General features: G+C 34.9%; 1 protein-coding gene across 1 annotated transcript in view; it reads right to left on the bottom strand.

The window, feature by feature from the left end:
- The window catches only part of LOC120430005 (uncharacterized), a 238338-nt gene that overhangs the window by 194448 nt on the left and 18534 nt on the right, over positions 1 to 25356 (bottom strand). Inside the window, 1 exon segment of the mRNA XM_052709458.1 lies at positions 979 to 1008. The gene's annotated coding sequence lies outside the window, so the exon portion shown is untranslated.

Raw genomic sequence — 25356 nt, 5'->3', positions numbered from 1 at the left:
TGACTCGTTTTAATATTTACATAAGCTGATATACTATTCAGGTTTTTACCACACTGAAAAAAAAATATTCTATTTTCAATTATGAGCAATGTAATAAAGCTTATATCTGTAAGCCCATACATCCAATTGAAAAGCTGTCGAATGCAATTTTATGGGAAATTGGACGAGCTTTCCAGTAAAAATATTTACAAGACTGAAAAATCAAGTCTGTCGAATAGAAATCGCCAAAAAACACCAAAAAACCTATTTTTTTCAACATTTTTATTTTTATAGCCGCTGTATCTTTACAAGGATTGGACATAGGATAATGGTCAATATTAAGACTTTTATGTAAAATTGTCTGGAGAATCGATTCTCACTATCGGTTTTTGAAAATTTTGACGTTTAGATCACTTAAAAAAACAGTTTTAGTAAATGATTTTTGTACTTTTTTCAGGAGAGACATACCATCCTGCATTTTCGTGAGTCTTTTTGTCACATTTTAGGCTATTTTCACAAAAAAACTGAACGAAAAAAAATCGTGACATCACCTTAAAATTTATCTTTAAAACTTAAAAATGAAAATTCTTATTAAATTGGCGTGTATTTTTCTTTCAGTGTATTTTTGTCAGAAAGCCCATCAAATTTCCTACAAGTTTGACTTTGACCACTTTTTGATACGATGCAACGGCTTCGAGATACAGTAATTTTTAAATTACAAAATACAAAAATATTAAAATAACTTACGCCCTTCTCAAATGTCATTTTTGAGTACAATTGGCTCCTATACACAAAAATGGCTTTTAAAGGGTTAGGATAACACGTCTAAAAAGTGTAATTGAAATCAGAGAGGGTCGGGTACAAAAGTACCAGAAAAATTCCCGATTTGAACTGGAATCACTCAATAACAAGCTTAAAAAATTACTCATTTCGTCATGTATTACTCCATGCAGAAAAAAAGTTTTTTTTTCAATTTTAAATTTAAATAGTCATACTTACATAAGAAAATAGATAAAGTTCTTAAGAAGCCTGTAAAGAAAGAAACGAATTTTGATTAGTATAATGTCATCATAAAATAAGTTTTTCTGTTTAATAAATTTGTACAGCCCAAAATATGCACAATTTGTATAGATTCTGGCTTTGATGAGCATCTGTATATCTTTCCAGCACTTTTACAATGAAAATTAAAACACACTAACGAACAATTTCAAGGCAAATCATTAGCGGATATTTCGTTAAATTCAGCGGAAGAGACAATTGAAATTTTCATCATTCCCAGCTTCCCAAGACCACAAACCGTCCGTCCTTCTGCTTATAAGGCAAACGATGGCACAAAATTTTTGCGGTAAAAATGTAAAACACGTTGCTAGTTACCGCCCTTTTGATGTGGTGAAGGATGATGCTTACAAAGGAGAATTTTCACCAGATTCTTCTCGCATTCGCCAGCCAGCGGTGGGCAGTGGGGGCTATTAAGATAACTGCCTCTTATTGTCTTCTAAGAAGTATGGTAGTCAAAATTTGTTTCTGCTGATGAACATTCAAGGAGCCACAACTAGATTTGAAAAGCATCAGAAAAATTAAGAGCGAGTTTTTCACCAGTATGTAACATGTCATATCGATGTGCTCCGATATGGATGAAACTTTCAGCGTTTGTTTGTCACATGAGATGAACTCATGCCAAATACGAGCCCTCTACGACAAAGGAAAGTGGGGTAAAACGGGCATTGAAGTTTGAGGTCCAAAAATCATAAAACTTGATCAATTCCAACTCTCTTAGATGCATTTGAAAGGTGTTTTGAAGCACTTTAAAATGTGCTATATATATCTAAGATTGGTTTGACTTTTCTCATAGCTTTTGCTAATTACTGTTAAAAAATGATTTTTTTGCAATTCCGTCGTGAAACTACTTACTTTTCCTGTCATTCTTGAACGACGAAATAGCCTACTTTTCTGTACCAAAAATAACAGAATCGAATAGCAACACTTTTCAAAATAAATGCTGAAAAGTTCTACTTTTCAGCACTGAAATGGGTGCTGAAAAGTTGAACTTTTCAGCACTTGTTTCGAAAAGTAACACTTTCAACATTTTTTTGATTTAAACGATTTATTGACAAAATACATGAAAATTCGACTTAAAATTTCACTCAATGAGTGTTTTTCGAAATTGCAAAAAAAATTGTATGGAACTCGTTGCAAAACTTGATTTTTTCAGCACTCGTCGTATTTAGTTGCAAAAAGAGGATTTTTTCAGCACGAGTCGTACATTTATTCAACGATGTTCACCGAGTTGGCCTCGTTGGATAAATGTACGACTCGTGCTGAAAAAATCCTCTTTTTGCAACTTGTTGCATAAACTACTATTTTAAAACCTCAATCGCAATTTTTCTCATAGATTTACGATTTTTCTATAACAAACTTTTTACAACGTTAACTTTTTCCCTGTAGCCCAAGAAGTTTGTAATAGAAAAATCGTAAATCTATGAGAAAAACTGCCCCACTTCCCTTTGCCGTAGAGGGCTCATATTTGGCATGAGTTCATTTCATGTATAGACAAACAAATATGACCGAGCCACGTAGCCTAGTGGTAACGCTTCCGCCTCGTAAGCGGTAGATCGGGGTTCAAATCCCGGCTCGGACCAACACAACTGGTGATCTTTTCCCTTCTGGATTCGATTGCTTAGTAAAGGGAAGGTAGTGTATCGTCACAAACTGGACCTTATCACGACACCTTAGGAAGGCGACCTATGGAATGTTAACATTAACCTTAACATGTTGACATTAGTTGAGCAAAAAACTGCCACTGAATCCGCTTTGTAAATGCCGGCCCCGATACTCTTCACGGGTGTTCCCCTCAGGAACTGGGAAAGATTTACTTTTATAGACAAACAAACGCTGAAAGTTTCATCCAAATCGGAGCACCTCGATACGACATCTGGAACAAACCGAGCAGAATCTACAAATACTGCCTCTTAAATCTTAAAAAAATGCCATGGCTGGATATAAACAAACCCTCGAAAAGTGGTAATTATAAAACCTCATTAATTTCGTATAAGTATTTAAGCAATCAGTCGTGATGATAACCATCCTCTAAGAATACTTCGTATTGATCATGTGGGAAGATTTTCGGCAAAAACACAGTTTAATGTAGGATTTCGAAGGTGATACATGTTTTAAATTAAATGCGTGGGATAAACTTTCGTGGTTCCTCTTTCTCGAAAACCTACGTCATTGAATTCTAGATTGAATCCCAATCGCATAGCTTTGTCAACCTACGATTTTTGTTGGAAGCAGAAAAGTGTAAACCAGTTTGCTTTGCTACAAATGGAAGCTCTACAAAAACATGTATCTTATTGGTTCATCCTACAGATTTCCAAAGAATACATTTTGAATAACAGCAATGTGGTGTTATTTCCAAAAGAAGCAGCCGTTAGACAACCGACGACAAACGTGTTAAGCCATTCAACATTCATGTAGCGTTCTATTTCCGTAGTTACATCCATTCCAAATTTAATCATACAGATCTGATATTCCTGGCCCTGACCAAAAAGGGCTCAGCCAAACTACGTGTGAACCATAATAAGTAGATTAATCAATGGCAATGTCCTCGTTTTTTGCCCTGTTGCTCCGAATGGAACGTGACTGACATCGAATGACTTGGAAGCTGTGTGCATGCATACACAGCAGGAGTTACACTACTACTCAAAGTGCTACAAACTTTTGCCATCACAGCTTGAGGTTTTACCCCCCGTTTGGGGTTGGTTCCACCCTTGACCCAACTTCGGAAAAGAAAATGAAGAAGAGCCGAAACCAAGCTGCTGTGGTTCACCAAGAATCTTGTGCATGGAGGGAAGATCCCAACCCACGTTAGTGTTCCTAAGCCAGTGTTTCTGTTAGTATTTCCTTCTTCTTCTTCTACTTTTTACCCATGAAAACTGTTGCAAATAAACACACCCACACTTACACGAACACACACACCATTTTTTCCCACACATTCCCAGCCGGGCTTCTGAGTGATTTTGGGATATTTCATGTGGTTTTTAGAGGTGAGAAATGGCAGCAATTCTGAGCAGGAGTTGCTTGTTTTATTTGCTTGGTAATATAATGAAGTAGATCATACCTAAACATTAGTTTACATCTTCTATTCTATATATATAAAAAATTTCGACGGGTTTGTTCAATACGGAGCGTCGGATCTAGGTGCTCTTTGTTGCGTTGGGTTTGTATAAGCCCAAGGAAGGTTTATACGCTAACTATTGACACTAAGGCCACTCTGGAACCGATTCCGGAGCATCGGCAAATTGTATGAAAAAAGTTTCGTAAAATCAAATTTTGATCACAGGAGGCTGAATAAGCAAAAAGCTAAAACGTCAACAAACGAAAAAAGGCAGAACGAAGCTTGTCGGGTTAGGCTTGTTTTATATGATCATGATCAGGGGCGCCAACTAGTCCAAAACGTTGGGGGGCACGGTTGTTTTCCGAAATCGATAGGTAAGAGTGGCGATTAGATGTTAAAGTTTCTTTTATATTATTATTTCTTTTATTTTTTAGAAAAAGATAATTTATTAAAACGTGATTGAGAATGTTAATTGGGAGGAATTTAGAAGGCGAATTCCTTCTCATTGGCATATTCTCACTTATTTTCCAGAAGTAACAGTCAATAATAAAAATAATCAGATATTTAGAAATTCAACAATACAAATATTCTTAAAAAAAAGCAAAAATTTAGAACTCCAGAAATTTTAAAATACAAAAACACATTTAAAAAAACATCAATTGTTCAAATCAGCAATTGTGAAAAAAAATAAACAAAATTCAATATTCCAAAATAAAAAAAATTTAAAGTTTAAAAAAATTCTTAAAAAAAAATAAAAAAAATTAAAAGTTAAAAAATACTACTTCTTGGGTAGTAATTTTTTGTTAAGAATGTTAAGAAAAAAAAATAATCAAAAAACCAGAAATTAAGAAATAACAATAAAATTCAATGTTTTAAAAAATCGAAAATTTCAAATTTGATAGATCAATCAATTTTTTAAGAATTTAAGAATTTAAGAATTTAAGAATTTAAGAATTTAAGAATTTAAGAATTTAAGAATTTAAGAATTTAAGAATTTAAGAATTTAAGAATTTAAGAATTTAAGAATTTAAGAATTTAAGAATTTAAGAATTTAAGAATTTAAGAATTTAAGAATTTAAGAATTTAAGAATTTAAGAATTTAAGAATTTAAGAATTTAAGAATTTAAGAATTTAAGAATTTAAGAATTTAAGAATTTAAGAATTTAAGAATTTAAGAATTTAAGAATTTAAGAATTTAAGAATTTAAGAATTTAAGAATTTAAGAATTTAAGAATTTAAGAATTTAAGAATTTAAGAATTTAAGAATTTAAGAATTTAAGAATTTAAGAATTTAAGAATTTAAGAATTTAAGAATTTAAGAATTTAAGAATTTAAGAATTTAAGAATTTAAGAATTTAAGAATTTAAGAATTTAAGAATTTAAGAATTTAAGAATTTAAGAATTTAAGAATTTAAGAATTTAAGAATTTAAGAATTTAAGAATTTAAGAATTTAAGAATTTAAGAATTTAAGAATTTAAGAATTTAAGAATTTAAGAATTTAAGAATTTAAGAATTTAAGAATTTAAGAATTTAAGAATTTAAGAATTTAAGAATTTAAGAATTTAAGAATTTAAGAATTTAAGAATTTAAGAATTTAAGAATTTAAGAATTTAAGAATTTAAGAATTTAAGAATTTAAGAATTTAAGAATTTAAGAATTTAAGAATTTAAGAATTTAAGAATTTAAGAATTTAAGAATTTAAGAATTTAAGAATTTAAGAATTTAAGAATTTAAGAATTTAAGAATTTAAGAATTTAAGAATTTAAGAATTTAAGAATTTAAGAATTTAAGAATTTAAGAATTTAAGAATTTAAGAATTTAAGAATTTAAGAATTTAAGAATTTAAGAATTTAAGAATTTAAGAATTTAAGAATTTAAGAATTTAAGAATATAAGAATTTAAGAATTTAAGAATTTAAGAATTTAAGAATTTAAGAATATAAGAATTTAAGAATTTAAGAATTTAAGAATTTAAGAATTTAAGAATTTGACGTTTTAAAATGGAATCCCAATACTCAATAATGCTGATTTCCTGTTTTTTTTTCGGCATATTTTTTGAGGGTGCAGTTAAAATTTTCTACAGCCTTTTTATTTTTTTTTAAATCGAACATAAATGGCAGAAGGCGATACACTTGTGTTTTTTAAGATTATAATGTGAAATTGTCTCAGATTTGGTTTTAATTTGTCTGTTTCTCAGTAAAGCGATGCGCTAGTTTTCAAAAAATTACTTTTTTTGAAACAATTGTATTTTTCGGCTAAGATTGGTATAGAACGGTTAGCGGTTAACAAATGTATTTGAAATCTTTTCAAATCGTTCAAATTATCGAATTTATCAGCATTTTTGTAAATGTAAAGCAGTCAACAAATGACCATTTTGAAAAGTGTTTCAGTTTATATTCGCTAAATCCTGATCTACAATGGCAAATCGCTGAATGTTGCGTTTGAAAACATGATGATTGTTTTCTCAAGAGTTTGCGTAAGTTTGATTGTAGATGAAGTGCTATGGAAAAAGTACATTGGTTTTGTTTTTGAAACAACATGCACAGATAGAAATCTTATGAGCAAATCCGTTAAATCTATGTTGACGACATCTCTCAAATCATTTACCGATGACTCTGTGCTCTTGTACTAAGCTTACTGATTTGCCCTAGAGAGCACAGTGGTATAGATAAAATGTTGTCGACATAGAATAAAAATGCATCTAAATCCAGAAAATTGTAAACGATTTTGTTCAAAAAATTTCAGCGATTTCGGAAACAACAAATGTTTTTGAACTATTTTACGGATTCGCTTACAAGAATTCTATCCGTGTGTACAAACAATGTTCCATTTAAGTTTTAGATATTATTTTCAATTATTTCTGTGATTTTTTTAAATTTGATATAATTTCTGGGGGGGGCACAATGTATGGGGTGCCCCCCCAGCCAAATTTTAGGGGGGGCAAAAAGTACCGTGCCCCCCCAGAGTCGGCGCCCCTGATCATGATCATTGCTTGATCAATGCATATCAATCGACTGTAAAAAGGTTAACTCAGATTGTGAATCCATTTTTTTTTTACTTTTTACAGCGTTTTTGCCAAGGGGTTTCCAGCATCAAGGATTACTGACCAGTCTAAATGGAATTACCAGGATTACTGGCAATATGTCATGAATTACTTTGATTTCCCAGAATTACTTGGGATTTCCAGAAATCACTTATAATTGCTCAAATTTATAAAAATAACTTGGAATTACTGCCTAGCTTCCAGCATATTGAGAAAAGTCTTTGGAATTGGATCGAATGACAGTTGTCAGTTCGTTGTCCCACCCGTGTGGATCAATCGGACCGCGCACTGGACTCACAATCCAAAGGTCGCCGGTTCGAATCCCGCGGCGGGCGCTCTAAAATTCTTTGTGTAAATATGGGTATTCGGCGCCGTCGCTCCGTGCCATACTTTCATACACTTAGGAGCCCAGGGCGGCGAAGTCCTTGTAGATAAAAAAAAGAAGACACTAGTGGTTGGTACTAGCAATGGTGGCCGACAGCTATAAAGTCAACTTCGACAGTTGTCAAACGCACAAAACCACGTGTTTGGCAAAAGTGCACAAAATTCCCGGGATTTTTATATGTTGTACGGGGAATTCCCGGAATTAAACAAAAATCTAAAATTGGCCTGGAAAAAACATTAGTATTACAATTAACATGTTTAAACTTTTCAAAAAATTTACATAAATTGGTACCATTTTATTTGTTGTATTTTTTGTTTTTTATACATCCGTAACCAATTTTTAAGCTGTTTTAGCCATGTCATATAGAAATAATAAAAAAAAATATTTACAAAATGCTTATTTAATTTGAATTTGAAATGTGGTGCATATAAAATTCAAAGCACAACAGAGAACAGCAAAAAAAATTTTAAGCTATCTTAAAACTGCTATCCTTGTTTAGATTGATATTATTAGAATTGAGCTAATTCTATAAATTTAAAGCTTGAAAAACATAACAAATATTTCCCGGGAATAAATAATATATTTTTTCCGTTTTCCGGGAAACTTGGACGCCCTACTTGGAAATCGTCGAATAATGGGGTAAATATCAACATCAGTTTGACAACTGATTTTGACGTTTGAGTTGTTTTTCATCCGAATACATTTGAATTAGAGAGCATCCAAATTTGCGGACATTCCGAATCTGCTCTGTACTTCTTACAGCCATAAAAGGCATCAAGGAAAAGCAAAATGCATTCTGCCGATTAACTTGAATTGATGGGAAATACACGAATTACTGAGTAACTATGGAATAACTCGAATTACTACGGAATTACTAGGTAATTCCAGAATTACAGGAATTACTGCAGAATTGCGGAGTAATTCTGGAATTACTGAATTACTTACTCAAAATCCGAATGATTCCGTACTAGCTATAACTTTGGATTCTTACATGAAAATTAATAGGCAATAAATATAATCATAAAAGGTTTATCGAAATTATCTTTTTAACAGTTATTTTTCAATATTTTATTATTTTCTGAAGTATGTTTTCACAAACAAGAATCATGGAATTACCAGGATTACTGGGATTATTAGGAATTACTCAGTAAATCCGGAATTACAGAATTACTTGCTCAAATTCCAAGTAATTCCGGATTAGTGACCAGTCTGACACGATGCTGGAAACCCCTTGGTTTTTGCAAAACATCAAATGAAGTTTAAGTCACTAGATTGTTTAAATCAATGCATTATTGTGTGCCAGTTTTTTGAAATCACTATTCTAAATTGATATATACGAAGCTACAACAAAGACATAAATTTCAACGACCATTTATCCGTATCCCATAGAAGGACCTAGCGATTGAGCTCAACGCTTTTGTTCTCTCTCTCTCTAAAACGTGACAATCAAATTAAATTTAATTAACTGAATCGCAATAAAAAATCCCCACTGATGTAGAACATTCGCTCCCACCACCATGGTGGCGACAGCAGCGCAATGTTCAAGCAAAGACCAGTCAGTGTGTAGAACTTGATTCGAATATGCCGTGTCTCACACCTCCAATGTACCTCTGGAAATATATTGTGTTTAATTAAATTAATGATTAGCACGGCGTTAAAGTTAGGGGAGACTAGACTACTGTTTCAAATTATTTATCTATTCAATAATCATTATGATCGATTTTGATCAAATAAGTCACAACTCTCGGTGTAGTCGCGTGGGTTTCCCACACTTTTGTCACTAGTAAACAACAACAATATCCCTCCCTTCCCAAATTCCCACGGGACTGTATGGGCGTAGCCTTGGGCACAGTGTGGAAATTTACGTCCTTATAAGATATTTTTACCGGACTGTATCGGACCGGACAGCAATCAAATTGTCTAAAAATGTTGAATTGACCATTGTGGCACCCCCTACTGCGTGGTACAAACCCGTCTGGGGAGCCCCAAACTTCATGCTTTTTCTTGAGTTGAGCCTGCGCAGAAATTTTGTTGATCGGTGTTATTGCTCCAAAATGGATTATGATGTAACACACAGTTGAAAAGAACTCCAAAATTATGTAATGTTCTTAAAAAGAACGTAATGTAACTTGATTACTGACCATTAAAATTTCTATGTCAAAAGATCATAAAACGCAAAGTATGACCAAACTAAATATTTTGATAGTTTGGTTCAAAAATGGGTAATTTCTTTAGGGTAGCTCCATTTATCATGCATTAGTAAGTAAATCTTTCCCTGTTCCTGAGGGGAACACCCGTGAAGAGTATCGGGCCGGCATTTACAAAGCGGATTCAGTGACAGTTTATTAATCAACTTAATGTTAACATGTTAAGGTTAAGGTTAATGTTAACATTCCATAGGTCGCCTTCCTAAGGTGTCGTGATAAGGTCCAGTTTGTGACGATACACTACCTTCCCTTTACTAAGCAATCGAATCCAGAAGGGAAAAGATCACCAGTTGTATTGGTCCGGGCCGGGATTTGAACCCCGATCTACCACTTACGAGGCGGAAGCGTTACCACTGGGCTACGTGGCTCGGTCTCATCATGCATTAGTCATTTTCAAATATAAATATCTAGAATTAAAAAAAAATGCTCTCTAGACCCTGATGATTTGTTCCAAAAGCTCTTAATTCAACCGAGTTAGAATTTCAGTTTCTGACTGCTGTGTGTTGGATTTGAATTTATGCATCGCCCAATATAACGATGAGGGTTTGCACATTTTTAACTCAATTTTTCCTCTTGATGCAACTAGTGTTAATTCCCTTTGTGTGGCTTTTTCCAATAGGATTTAAATTGAATCTCGTTTCGAAACGAATCTCTTCAGCCAACACGAGTTTTCTTGGTTTTTTTTTTTTTCGTTTTGTGGCCTCTTCCTGGTGGGAAAGTTTTTATTTGCTGCACAATCCGTACGATTTCTTCTTACGGCGAAGGATAATTCAATGCATTTGTACGTTTTCATGATTTGAATGAACATTTTTTTTTGTCAAAATTTTTGGACTCACTCTGCAAAAAGTCCCTAAAACTGAATAAATATCTGAAGGATCATTGTGAGGGAAATTTACCCAAAATCGTATTAACGTCAATATAATGGAAACAAAATTGCATTCACTCCTCTGATGTTGGTTTGCTCGCTGCATTTTCGGTTTGCTCGTCTGAACCAAGGGGGAGGGAATGCTAATTCGAATGGAATTGAAATTTGGTTATCTTCTAACGGATGAGATTTTAAAAAGGAACGTCATATCAGGCACAATACGATCCTTGTGTTCAATAAATAATGAAAACAACTAAGTCAATGATTCATTCCCGGATAAAAGAGGCATCAAAATCGTTTCACTAAAATGGCTTGCTTGACATCCAAATGATTAATAATTTCCTCCACTCTAAGTCAATAAATAAGAAACTCGAAATCACTTAACATCTTGTGACACCAGTTCGACTTGCCTGAAGCGATTCTCTGCGCTGTATCTATAAGATGTTCGACAAACTTGGCCCCTTCAATAATGGAGATGTCACAAAAACGTTCAACAGAGCTATTCGGCTGTTGTGTTGGTTTCAGTGCAGAATGAAGGCGTTGGGTATGGACAGTTTAGCTTTGTATCAAGTGAATGGTGTTATAATTTACAGAAAATTTAATTATTCCTGTAAACCAAACATCTAATATGTAATAAGGTCAAAGTCCTAACCGTTCCCGAGCATGGGTAAAAAACAAGGGAAATGCGTAATAATACCTTTCTCTGGTATCAATACCAAATTTTGGTATTCCTGGACCCTTTAAAATTTGTCTTAAGGATTATGCAAGAGCAAAATATGGTATCATACCAATTTAAGGTGTTGTTTTGATATTGCAAAAATGCAGAATTTGTCAATGGTCGAGTAACACATTGTGGTATTCTTTTGGTATTACAATATTTTATCAAATTCCTCTGAAACTGTGGGAAAATTTGGACCAATTTTGACAAAATAACTAATTTTGCGCTAAAATGATGTCTCAAAGCGAATGCTTTCATTGAAAACCGGAATTTTCAAACTTGATTTTAAACATTTTTTATATACACCCTAAAGAAATAACTTGAAATTGTGGAAAATTTTCTAAGTCAGGATGGCACATTTTGGTATTATTTTGGTATTGAAAGGTTTAATCAAATTCCTCTGAAACTATGAGAAATTTTTTATAAATTTTGACGAGATAATTAATTTTGCGCTAAAATGACTTGAAATCCAAAAATGTTAAAATGACAATGCATTCGATGTGGTGAAGAATATCACTAAGAACAACATGGAATCATCAGGTGAGTAGACTTGGCTGTTGCATATGGATCATTTCCGTTTTTTCACTAACTGCAACTGTTGCACTAAAAATGGTATGAAAATACCAAATTTAGGTAAAATACCATGAAACCATACCAAAATCATGTATGTGGTAGACCACAGGAATATCAAAATCTGATTTTCCAAGGGCGCGGGAATACCTAAAAAATAAAACCTTGGCTATACCATGTTTTGGTATTCAAGCAATGTTCAAAAATCCAGCAGACCTCTACTTGGTATTAATTGGTTTTATTTTGTGGTATTATTTTACCCTTGGAATAACATTGTTTGGTATTGTTGTGCCCTTCCACATACAAGACTTTGGTATGATTTCATGGTATTTTACCATCTATTACTGGGCAACCAAGGGCACATTTTGGTCGCTGTTATTTGCCCAAGTAATACCAAAATTTGGTATTCCCGTGTTATTTACCCCTGCTCGGGTAGAGCTAACATAATTTGTCAACATATTGAACTTTTTTGTATCGGAGAGGTGTAACAAATAATCAATTCAATTCAATTCAATTGGTGTTTATTAGAATTTAACAGTTCTGCTCCAGGATGTTACATTTGCAATTCAGAGATTTGGAGAACCTTTCAACTGAGATCAATTCATAAGCCTTTACAGGGAGGGTACATGTTTCTAAGTTTAGATTTTGCTAGCTGCGTGCTCTTTTAGGGAAAATAAATTTTGAGAAAAAACCCTAGATCTATGGTAACAAATAATCACTATCGCTGCAAGGTATTGTTCAATAAGGCCGATGCAAATATTTTTCAAAGGTGTTGGCCCTTGGCTCTAGCCGGGTTCGAGGGGGGGGGACAAAAAATAAGAAAATATAAATATTGAAATTACAAGCCATAGTTTCAACATTTGCATGAAATAAGTGTTTTAAAATGCATTTTGCATTAGTTCAGTTGTTTTGCATTCATTCGTTTTCGAAAAATGTAAGGTTTGAACAAAACAAAAATTTTAGCGGAAAAAAAACTTTTTGCGATAATGAACCTCGCAAATTTTCTTTGAATTTTTCAAAGGATTTTTGAATCAACCCAAATATGCTAAAAATGATTCTAAACGCAGAGGAATGCATTTAAAATTGATTTCAGCTGAATGCACATAAATTTCCATTGAATTTTTTTTAAGGACCGATTTTGAAGTAGGGGGGAGAGAAAAACTTTAAATAAAATTTGCACCAGCCTAAATTTAATTTATATATTAAGTACTCTTACACACTCAAACAAACACACAGGTTGAAGAAAATATAAATTTTACTGTACAGCTTTTCAAATTGTGAAATATTAAAAATTATAATTAAAACATTGCAAGAGAATCGTGACGTCAGAAGTGAACTCAAATTAAAATTAAAACATCGCAAGAAGTTTCTATCTCACTCGCAAGTGAATAGGTTTGTAGCAGGAAAAAGGACCAAACAAATAAATGTTTGAAAATATATCCCTTTTTGGTAGATAGAATGGAAAATGTTGAATATACGGATGAAAGTCCGGAACGAGGAAGGTCGAAGGCTGGGCTTGGATGATAAAAAACAACATTTTGTATGGTCTAGCCGTGGGTTATCAAATGGCAAACTCGGAGGGTAGAGTATATTATTCTATCCTATACACTTGACCATACCATTTGAACTGGTCCGTTTTTTTATAACGAAACAACATTTGCCATGGTCACAAATTGGAAGGCACATCGTCAACGAAGCCGGCCTGTTTTTATAACTCATTCAGGCCAAATTGCCACATCCAGAAGAGGATGCTGCACATGATGACGATAGCAGCAGAAGCGTCAACAGCAACGCTGACGGAGAAGGATACGACTTTATTAATTTAATTCACCTTGTTTTGACTTTATCTTCATCAACGAAATTCTGCAGAAACAAAAAGTTTGATGTGTGAAAAAGATGTTCTGAGAAATAAAAAAGTGACGAAGAAAGTTGCTGTTCAATTAACATAATTTTAAAGATGTTCTTGCTTCGCACTCTGCCGAGAGCGCAACAGACAAAGTTTTGTGCGCCAGATGATTGGCTGTCTTTAAGGTTGGTCCCCGTCGAGTTGGAATGTTTATAAAAATGATTTACTTAGTATTACGGAAACAAGCTCTGAACGAAAATTCTGAAGCTTTATTCAACTTTGTTACACATTATTGTTGTTGTTGATTTTATTAGGGGAACTTTAACCCTATGGGTCATTCGCTCCCGTTTGTTACACGAACGGTATGTAAATCCCCCAGAAATAGTAAAAGCTGGTAAAACATGAAAAGAGCGCTGCTACTAAATGAATGGGGCGGACCAAAAATCAAATCAAATTATTCGCTCTACAGCATTGCCTTGGCGTTCTCGATTGCGAGATTTCTACTCGAAACTAGGTGTTCGAAGGCTTGATTGTTGAGGCAATTGCAAACCTCTTTTTACACTTAGCTTCCATCCACCCCGGGATTCGAACTGACGACCTTTGGATTATTAGTCCAACTGCCAACCAGCGACTCCACCGAGGCAGGACCCAGGGAGACGACTCCTACACCTGGACTGAGCTAACGACCTAACCTTTATTTTTAGGTTAGTCCGGGGCCAACATTTACTTCCCGTCCGACGGAAGGCGTGATCAGACAAATCTCGTCTCGAAAAATGCCACCGGGACCGTCTGGGATCGAACCCAGGCCGACTGGGTGAGAGGCAATCACGCTTACCCCTACACCACGGTCCCGGCTCCGGGCGGACCAACTAGGGACATAAAAATGAATCCTTTACTTTTAGCGGACATGGTGGAACAATGACAACGTAATAAAATATAAAAAAGCCAGTGCACGTGCTGGCTTGCTCAGTAATGTTAATTCCATCAGATGAATGCCGTCAGCTATAGCCGAAACGAACCAAGTTTTTTTTGTAGAAGTAAAGTTGAGCAAGTGGTGCAACTTTGTTTTAAAATGTATGTGAAATGTTTTTGAAAACTGAATACATACTACAATGTTTGGAGTGGAAATTGTTAGGTACTTTTCGAGCAATTTCAAAAAAGTTAGTTTTGCCAAAACTGTAACTCAACTTTAGACAGCTACCAAAATGACAGGATTTTTTCAAGAAATGAGATTTTTCAGCAAAATTTGCTTAAGATGTGTTCTACACAACCCATTAAAAAGAATTAAGTTTCACTGAGAAGAACCTGAGAAATTGCAAAATCCGTAAAAAATCACTTTGACCAGGATTTTAACTTGAACATTAATCAACATTATAAAAAAAATTAACCCTCTAAAACCCAACCCCGCCTCTCTAGACGAGTTTCAATCTAAAAATTCACTCTAAAAGATAACAAACCCTATTTGTTAGATTTCGTTCCGGACTCAAAAATGCATGCACGAGTTATAAAATGGCCACAACTAAAAATCCTTTTTCCAGCTATCACATTCATTGTTTTGATCAGTTGACTGATTTTTGTACATACTCTCAATCACATGAACAATTCGACAATTTGCTAAATTTTCATAAAAAATAAGTTTACAAAAATGCCCTAAATAATTTCGCAATGACTTAATTACTGGATCTCCTTGTTTGCGCTTTTTCAAGAAATTTTTGTTTATAATTGCATCTTTTTCACATCAAAATGGATGGAACGTTTAACCATGAAGTTAAATAAAATATTGTTTTAGAAAACAAAACTGTTTCAGAGCTCAGATCAGTATGTAAAAAAAGTATTTACACCCCTTGGACACTATGCACATATTGTGATGAAACATCTAAACAATTTAATGTTGACAGAAACCTCGTGATGCTTTTCGTTCAGAAACTCAGGCCAAAAATTTTGCTAAAAAAAGCTCATGAAAAGATGATTTCTTTAAAAAGTTCTAAAACAAATACTATTACAAAAATAAATAAAAAATGCAAAAAAAGGTGTAAACCTTTCGAAAAATTTACAAAAATAAAGTTATTTGTTGACAAATCACCATAAATCCAGTTTCCGAACTCCAAATTGCGTCCTTGACTGATTAAAAAACTAATTTGGATTGAATATAATGTTTACTAACTGCTTAGTATAAAAGTTTATAAAACTCTGGAAATTCTATAAAAAACTTATCTAAACTTAATTTTGCAAATTTTTAATTCAACTAAATGTCAATATATTACCATATAATTTCAAAATAAACATTTTGGAGTGGGTATAACCACAGGTATAACACCGTTTTGGAGGTCTTTGTTTCGATAGAAAAGATTTTCGTACCAACTCAGAATTACGTCGTCGGAAAATCCGCCGGCATCTGAACTACGATTGACATTTCATCGGAAAGAGCATTAAATTTCCGATCTTTTGATACCCAAACATCAAGGTGTTTTATAAAACCCACAGTTTAAAATACCTAAGCAAAACGTAAGTTTGATCCACGAGAACAAAAATTACGAAGGTCCATACATTTTTGGCAGGTTGCTCAAACGAATCCATAACAACGTTTTTACGTAGGTATTTAAAACCGTGGGTTTTATAGAAAACCTACATGTATGGGTATCAAAAGATCGGAAATTTTATGCCCTTTCCAATGTTTAATTGGTTCACCTGTGAATCGTGGACCGGTTCGGATGCCGGCGGATTTTCCGACGACGTAATTCCGGGTTAGTACGAAATTCCGAAGAAAAATCTATTTTATCGATACAAAGATCCCCAAAACGGTGTTATAACCACTCCAAAATGTTTATTTAGCAATTCTATGGTAATATATTGACATTTAGTTGAATTAAAAGTTTGCAAAATTAAGTTTAGATAAGTTTTATATAGAATTCCATAGTTATATAAACTTTTATACTAAGTAGTTCGTAAACTTTATATTCCATCCAATTTATTTTTTTAATCAGTCAGGGATGCCTATTTGGAGTTCGGAAACTGGATTTATGGTGATTTGTCAACAAATAACTTGATTTATGTACATTTTTCGAAAGGTGTACAAACTTTTTTTGCACCTTTCTTATATTTTTGTAATAGTATTTGTTATAGAAAAAAAATTGTTAGAGAAATTTTTATAGAAATCATCTTTTTATGAGCTTTTTGTAGCAAAATGTTCGGCATGAGTTTCTGAACAAAACGTAGTTCTAGGTTTCTGGCAACATTTAACGGTTTAGATGTTTCACCACAATATGTGCATAGTGCCCAAGGGGTGTAAATACTTTTTTACATACTGTAGTTGTTAGCACTTTTGTTTTAAACTAAACTCTTAATAACCTGATTTTTGAAGGTTTGCTCACTCTTCGCCTTGTGGTGTTAATTGCCAGATCAAATTTTCATGTCTTCGACAAAGTTGCACGGATTGGCATGCTCACCATTCAATCAGAAAAGAAAAAACACCAAAACTGCAAAATTTGCTCAAAATTGCGTTTTTGAAGCTAGTCTGAAATAGGTATGTTCTGCTGGGCTGCATTATTACAACTTGATTTTTATGCTTTCACCAATAGGTACTTAGCTCGCACTGGCAGTTGCAATGCTTATTCTCATCTCAGCTTTTCCCCAGAGTACAACCGTTCACTCTCTGACTATGCCAATGAATCATTTTTCCGGAGATGTATTCTACTCCTCGAAATCCCCTTTTGCAAGAGGACACTGTTCTCTCTCAACAAAAAGTCAACATGAATTGCACCAGCCATCGCGTCATCGTCTGGGGAGCCCCACTGCGAAAGTTGAAATGATTAATCGTCATTCTGGGAAAGCGCAACATATTTCACTCTCCGAGCGGGCAATGTTAAGGAGAAGTGCACAAAAAGCAGCATCAAAATGGGCACACGGGAACTTTCGGTGCTCATGATGAGACAGGAAAATGTATAAAATTATCATCAACCCCTATGCCATCACCCCTTTTTCTCTAGTTCTTTTTGTCCTGGTTGATGTCCCCACAGCTTTAGCTCGTTTTAGCCACTTCCGGAACAGTCTGGAATGGCAACCGAAAATGTGCAACAGGCGGTTACTCTCCGGTTCAGTGAATGTTTGTTCGCTTTTTGAAAGGCAGATTTTTATTGTGTGTTTATGTTATTAAAAGGCAAAGCAACAATTTTCATCGGTGACATTTTTAACAGTACTTTGTAAAAAATTCCATCATTTCAGGTTAAAATGATTTCAAAACCGCAAAGGCACTATTTTGAAATTAATAAATCGATTAACATTTGAATTGGATTAAAATAGGTAATTTCCCCTTTTATACAGCATGTCGCCACCACAACTGCAAGGGCTCTTAATTCATTCAAACTCACTCCTCTAGGGAAATACTGGTAAACGGGCAAGGTGAGGGGTGGTTCGTGTTTGTCTGTTTTGCTTGTATTCGCCCCAGAGCAGCAGTGCTGTGGTGTTATTTTAAAAGGAAAATGAATATTCAACAATTCTGAATTGGAGCCACGAACCAACACCATCATATCAGAGCGCAAACACTAGGGTGATTCTAATTAGAAAAAAATAATACTATTTTTTTTGTGTTTGACTGAACATTTTTTATTTGCTTTTTATGATAGTTTAAGAAATTTCTTGCCTAAAAAATACATAACATTCCTTTTTTGTACACAACTTTATATTCGAGCTCGACGTTTGCTCGAGATGCTAAATTATATTTTCGTGAGGTGGTTTTACAAAAAAAGCTCTTTTTCACGCGAAATTTACTGATTAAACATTGGCGAGGACTTCAATTGGGTTCAAGTACATGTTTACTTGGTGGTAGAGGTTGTGTTGGTTTTTGCGTGCCGAGTGTACGCGTATGTGGTTGTGATTGCATTTTTTGCACAATGTTTTAACTGGAGAGCTTCGAATGCATATATTTAATTTTTGGTTTGCTCTTCGTACAAAGTGCACGAATGGCAATTAATAATAAATTGAGCTTGTTTTTTTTTTTGTTTCACTATTATGGTAATTATTAGCATTGCTTATTGGATGCTTTTAAAGTTGACTTGTGGTGCCGTTGTTCAAAAAAAGTCAAAAGCACATCAAATAAACTTTAATGGGGAATCGGGTACAACAAGGCTCTGGTTAAGGGTAAGGCTCTGAAGGTATCATTCTCAGTCGACCTTAAACCCTAAAAGTTAAGGAAGCCCAAACAAAAATCTTCCAATGAGCTTAAAAGAATAGAAGTTCTTTGCTTAAATAACCTCTTTTATTGACTGACCCAGCTGATAACAGTCATGAATACTTTATTTAACATTTTTCCGATTCAATTCTTAAGCCTTCATTATTTTTATCTATTGCATCTTGAATGAACTTTCATCTTAAAAAGCTTGACAATATAACAATCCATTGGACAATTTGAATTCATGGATAGGATTCTGATCTTCTACAATGGAATGATTTGGAATACTTCAAATTCTACGATAAGTTGTTGACCTTTCTATATCAAAGTAGAGAGTCCAATTTCGTGCGATTTCGAATTTCCCGGGATACGGGAATTTTTCGACAAATATTCTAGATAATCCCGAGAATTACAAGGATCGTTTTGGTTGTTTTGATGGTGGTTCTGAATTATATTTTGCATCAAATATGTATAGGACAGTATGAGGATCGATAAATGTCTTGACAGCTTGTAAAAAAGCAATACAGTTAACTCTCTGGCTGTCGATCTTCTCGATATCAATATTGCTCCAGCTGTCAATAAATTTTGCAGTCCCTTCAAATAAGTTGATTTGTTTTTTCGTTCTATAATTTGATACCTCTCGCTCTCTACGGTCCCTTCAATATCGACAACGAGAGAGTCCACTGCATATTGTACAATTTGAACTAATTGTTGTTGTATAATCCTAATTTCTGATGCCCAACAAATATGCTAGAGCTATTCTCAGTTTTGAATGCTTAAGACCAGTAGCGTGACCAGGCTCTGACAAAAGGGGGGGCACACGCATGGGAATTGTTTGATTACAGTGTTTGTGAATGACCCCTCGGACAAATCTAGAACAAATTTCTGTCGAAGGGGGGGCACGGGCCCCACCAGCCCCCACCCCCTCCCCTCAACACCCTTCCCTGGTACCGCCAGTGCTTAAGACGTTGATATTGTCTAAATTTCGAAAGATCTGATTAGGCGTCATCCATAAAGTATGTCACGCTAAAGTCGGCCAAAATTAACCCCCCTCTCCCCCCTATGTCACACTTTGTCCCGCTGGCTCTGACACCCCTCGAAAAGTACGTCACATTTTACTGGACTCCTCCCCCGCCTCACCAGTTGTTTTATGTGCAGTTTTAGCATGATTTTTTAAAAAGTATTACCTATTTTAAAATTCGGAGTTTGATCGGAAATTTTTTTGTTGTTGTAACAAAAATCCCCAATTTTTTTTTAAATCTGATGTTAGGCATATTAAATCTACAATCAAAAACTCAGTTTCTTAGAGCCTTCAATCGTGTTTGATTTATGAGTAAAGTTTATCAAATATTAAACTTGTTTAAGCTATAATTTAAGACTGAATTTTCAATATTCAAGAAATAGTCTAGCGTGACGTCACAGTCTCACGTACCCCCCCTCTCCCCCTTGTCACACTTTGTCACTTGCGAAAACCCCCCCCTCCCACCATAGAGCGTGACGTACTTTATGGATGACGCCTTATTCCTATTATTGGCCTATCAGCACTTTGATCATGAATTACAGCTTTCATAAAGTGTTTTTGACTGTTCCAAAGTAATAAATAGCTCAAATAAAAGTTAGCAAGCAACTCTCCATTGTTGATACACCTGAAAATGTTGATTTAATAGCGGAAAACCGCAAAAGTTATGAGACGGCTTTGAGTGATTAAAATGGGTTTATTTTCTCTAGTTCAAAAACAACAGTAAAAGATATTAAATTACATTAAATCGAGTTTCTTCGCTTTAATATTTTTTTCCAATGCATTTTAAAAACATTGCAATACAAATGCATTGGCTCTAACGAGATAACACAACAAGATTGCTGCCTGACGGGAAAGGGAAACGGGACATATTTTTTACGGGACGCTCTATATCAAATCGATGCCTCTGTGCTCTCTTGTACTAAGCTTGCTTGTTTTCATATCCTAGGTATCTAAATGTTAACAAACAATTGCACAGCAACGTACTTAGTTGATTGTAATTAACAGTCGTAAGTTACGTACTTTTTCTAAACAACTTGTCATTTATAAGCAACTTTACTATTCTTAGTTAAGTGATTGTGGATAAGCCATCAGTTGTCAAGCGTTTTTTTAAAAAAACGAGAAACGCCTGGTAAAAAATAATAAACGTTACAAAATACTTAAAACTTCTAAAACAAGCATTTGCTCTACTTAAAGTTGATAATATCTCTCCTCTTTAAGCTAAAATCTGTCCATTAATCTGACACTGGGATAACAACATCCTTTCCGGTACCTACCTTTAAGTGTCCTCACCTATTTTGATGTTTTCTTTACCCTCTCGCTCTCACTCACTCTTCCCCTTAATCAGCCCGGTTCATTTTCCTGTTAATTATCTAATTTAGAATGTTGACCCGGCGCGTCAGCGACGAGCACCGTCTCCAAATCGCCAGTGTCGACCTTTTGAATAATTTGATTCAACATAAAAAGCGTGTTTCGCTTTAATTAAATTTGATTTTACCCAACGACCATCTTTGACCAAGTCCGGTGCTGCCTGCCTACTTACAAAGATAAGCCATCGTCACGTTGCCGCCATGTTTTTTTTTCTTATTCTGCTCTGACGGATGAAAAAACTGGGCCAAAAGGAAAAGTGAGGAAAAAAAGTGCTTGTCGGATTTCTACCGGCGGTCACGCCAGAGTTTCAAGTGCGGCCATAGCACACACACAAAAAAGTGATCTGTCTTCTCATTTTCCACTCGGCTGAATCTCATTATCCTTGTTCCTGCTTTTCCAGTGAGTTGCACGGTTGGGATAAGCATGTTTGGGCAGTTGAGAAGAAAAAATGTTTTACTCGACCGTTGGTCACACACACACACTTCGGAAATGTCGTTTGAAAAATTTGACCGCTGGATCACAGTGACTTTGGACGGTCCCCACGGTGTTTTGAATGACGTTAAAGTCATTTTTTTTGTGTTGCAATTTCACGTAAATGTTGGAAGAACATCGTCGCTCGAAGAGAACGTCGACGAGTTGGTGAGATGTTCGGGTTAGCAATAAATTGTTTTTTTGACTAAATTGAAACCTTCATTCTCAAATATGACGTATTGAAAATACTACAAGGAAATGACCTCATCATAACAAATATGCTCGGAAGGCACGTCGATAGTTAGGCATTGAAAAAATATAACTCAAACTTATTTAATTTAAAAGATGTTAATGCTTTATTGCTTGAAAAAATAATTATAAAATAATTTAGTCGATAAAGTTAGCTAGTCGTGACCTGTGATGTAGGGGCAAGCGTGGTTGCCTCTCACCCAGTCGGCCTGGGTTTGATCCTAGAAGGTCCCGGTGGCATTTTTCGAGACGAGATTTGTCTGATCACGCCTTCCGTAGAGCGAATAATTTGATATGATTTTGAAGTTAGCAAATGAAAATGTAAGTTTTTTGAATATTCCTAACTCAGTTAGATAGACAAAACAACGATGGTCCATTTCAGTTTTATAATAATGCCATTTTCTACACCATGGTATATCAAACATGTTTTCCCCGAAAAAAAAGACTTGTCCTTTTGTTCCCTCTCCCTCAAGCACTTTCGGACCTACCATAAAAATGTATCTGCGCCAGCATATCAGCCCCGGCGAAACCACAGCCAAATGGACCTGACAGTTTAAAGAGTTTGCTCTTAAGGAAATCTCACTTTCAGCGTACCCGTTTGTCATCGTCACGAGTCTCTAGGGAACCACGAAGGAGGAATAAATATTGGAGAGTCCTTCTTCCACGATACAGGAAGAAGTTATCTTGCCCTTTTTCCGCTTCTTCTTCTTCTTCTTTTGTTGCCGAAAGCTCGAGTTTTTTTCTTGCAGAGTCAACATTCTTTTTCTCCGGTTACAGGCACGTCCTCACTTCAGTGTCGGAATTTCCCTCAATGGGATGAATGGCCAAGGATGGAAACGAGAAATCATCACTGTTATGAGGGTCGCGTGCAAATAATTTGGAAGGTCATTGATTCGAGAACATCGTCCCGCAGTGGCTTTGTTAAAGGGATTTCCCATTGGCATTTAAACCCTTGTGTTTCGGAGAAAAAATGAGCTTATTAATTTTTCCTTCCAGTACAAAGAAGGATTGAGTCAAATTTTGATGCCGAATCGAATGAGGTATCGGAAGTATTTTGATGAAAAATTCAATAAAATCACAACTTCAAGCAGATATTTGTCTACAAATCTTTTATTTGCCATGTTCAGCATCATTTAGAACAATGTTGACTGACATTTAATTGTCCACCAAATCAAGTGTTTTGAGTTCCACATATGAAATCCGCATATGCCACTCTCATTTTCACAACAAACCATAACTTCCTTCATATGGTTAAAATAAATATCGAATCATTTTTTAACTGATAATTCCACTTCAGTAAGTCGAAATAATGCAAATTTAACGAATTTTACTGAAAAACCTGGAAATACATGATTTCGAACAAAATTAAGGGGGTCCAATAAAGGTCAACGAAAATCCTGAAATATTTTTAATATATTCTACAGATAATCTAAAATGAATTGAACATCTTAAAATTGGCTTCTTAATCAAGACCAAATAAATTTTTAAGATTTTTTTTTTTGATATCCCGATTTGTATTCCTTATCTACACAAGGAAATTATTAGAAATAAACAGAGTTTTTAGCTATTCAATCCAAACTAAATAAACAAACAAAAAACATTCTAAAATTGTGTATTAGGACTTATTTGGTACACCTACTTTTTCACAGATGCTTCCAGCCTCAAAGACCCACCTTCATGTATACTAGGGTGCCCAGAATATGAGACTTTTTCTCAACACTTCGCTCCACAAGCTGAATATTGTTCCTTGACCTATTTTAGGACACTGGGCCAAATATGAGCAAAATCGGTCAACATTTACCCATTGATACTTTAAGGTGAAGTTTGTATGGGAAAAATAAAAAAATGTATGGGAAATCCAATTTTCCAACGGTTTGGTCTGCACGGTGCACTACTTCCATCCAAATATTCCAAAGAGTGAGATTCTCATTGGAAATTTAATGCCCTACAACTTTGTAGAACAAACCAAAGCTGTAAAACTTGATCCTGAAAAGTAATTAGCGAGTTAAAAAAGTCATTTTTGTATGAAAAAAATTTTTTTCACCAACTTTAGGCTCGAGTATCAATGGGTTAATCTCAACCAATTTCACTAAAAATTTGCACAGATGCTTAAAATAACCCAATAAACAGTTTTCCACTTGTGGAGCAGGGGGTCATTTTTTCTGGGCACCCTAATGTATACATATCGACTCAGAATCGAAAACTGTACAAATTTCTGTGTGTGTGTGTATGTGTGTGTTGCATTCGACTTGGTTTAGGGTCCCATACATTTCTATTGAATTGTTTGAAGTTTCGATAACTAGTTCAAAAGTTATGTTTAAAAACAAGCCTTACCCGACAAACTTCGTTCTGCCTATTTTTCGGTTGTTGACGTTTTTTGATTTTTTGCCTATTCAGCCTCCTGTGATCAAAATATGATTTTACGTAACTTTTTCCATACAATTTGCCGATGCTCCGGAATCGGTTCCAGAGTGGCCAAAGTGTCAATTAGTTAGCGTAAGAACCTTCCTTGGGCTTATACGAACCCAACGCAACAAAAAGCACCTCGATCCGACGCTCCGTTTTGAACTGATTCGCGTTCGAACAAAACCGTCGAAATTTTTTATATATATACAAGCTCATCCCGGCAAACTTCGTCCTGCCCTTTTAAATTTTCCTGACGTTTAATGCTTGTTTGCTAATTCAGCCTCCTGTGATCAAAATTTGATTTTACGTAACTGTTCCCATACAATCTGCAGACTTTCCGGAATCGGTTCCAGAGTGGCCAAAGTTGTCACTTTTTGGCGTAAGAACCTTCCTTGGGCTTATACGAACCCAACGCAACAAATAGCACCTCGATCCGACGTTCCGTGTTGAATTGATTCGCGTTCGAACAAAACCATCGAAATTTTTTATATATATAGAAGATAAGATAGATAGATGTGTTTTCACATGTATCCGGATCTCATTTATATGCATGTAAACGATGTCCGGATCCATCATCCGACACGTTGTTAGTTAGGTTATCAAAAGACCTTTCCAACGAGTCCACAACATGAAAGATCTGGCAGCCCTGTCTCGAGTTATGACCACTTAAGTGATATTTATGTGATTTTTTGAAGCCGGATCTCTCTTAAATGTATGTAAGCGATGTCCGGATCCATCATCCAACCCATCGTTGGTTAGTAATCAAAAGAATTTTACAACGAGTCCAAAACATTGAAGAACTGGCAACCCTGTATAACCCCATTGTTGGTAAAAAGTGAGGAAGGCATCAACCACATAGGTGGATTAAGTTGGTTTTTTCTTTAATGTTGTTTTTTTTATTGTATGGTGAAACAATATGAGGTGTCCAGGAATTCGAATCATTACGT

This window comes from Culex pipiens, chromosome 3, assembly GCF_016801865.2.
Source record: "Culex pipiens pallens isolate TS chromosome 3, TS_CPP_V2, whole genome shotgun sequence".
In the NCBI taxonomy this organism is placed as follows: Eukaryota; Metazoa; Arthropoda; class Insecta; order Diptera; family Culicidae; genus Culex; species Culex pipiens.
Note: the sequence above shows the minus strand (reverse complement) of the source record. Positions and strands in the feature narration are given on the sequence as shown.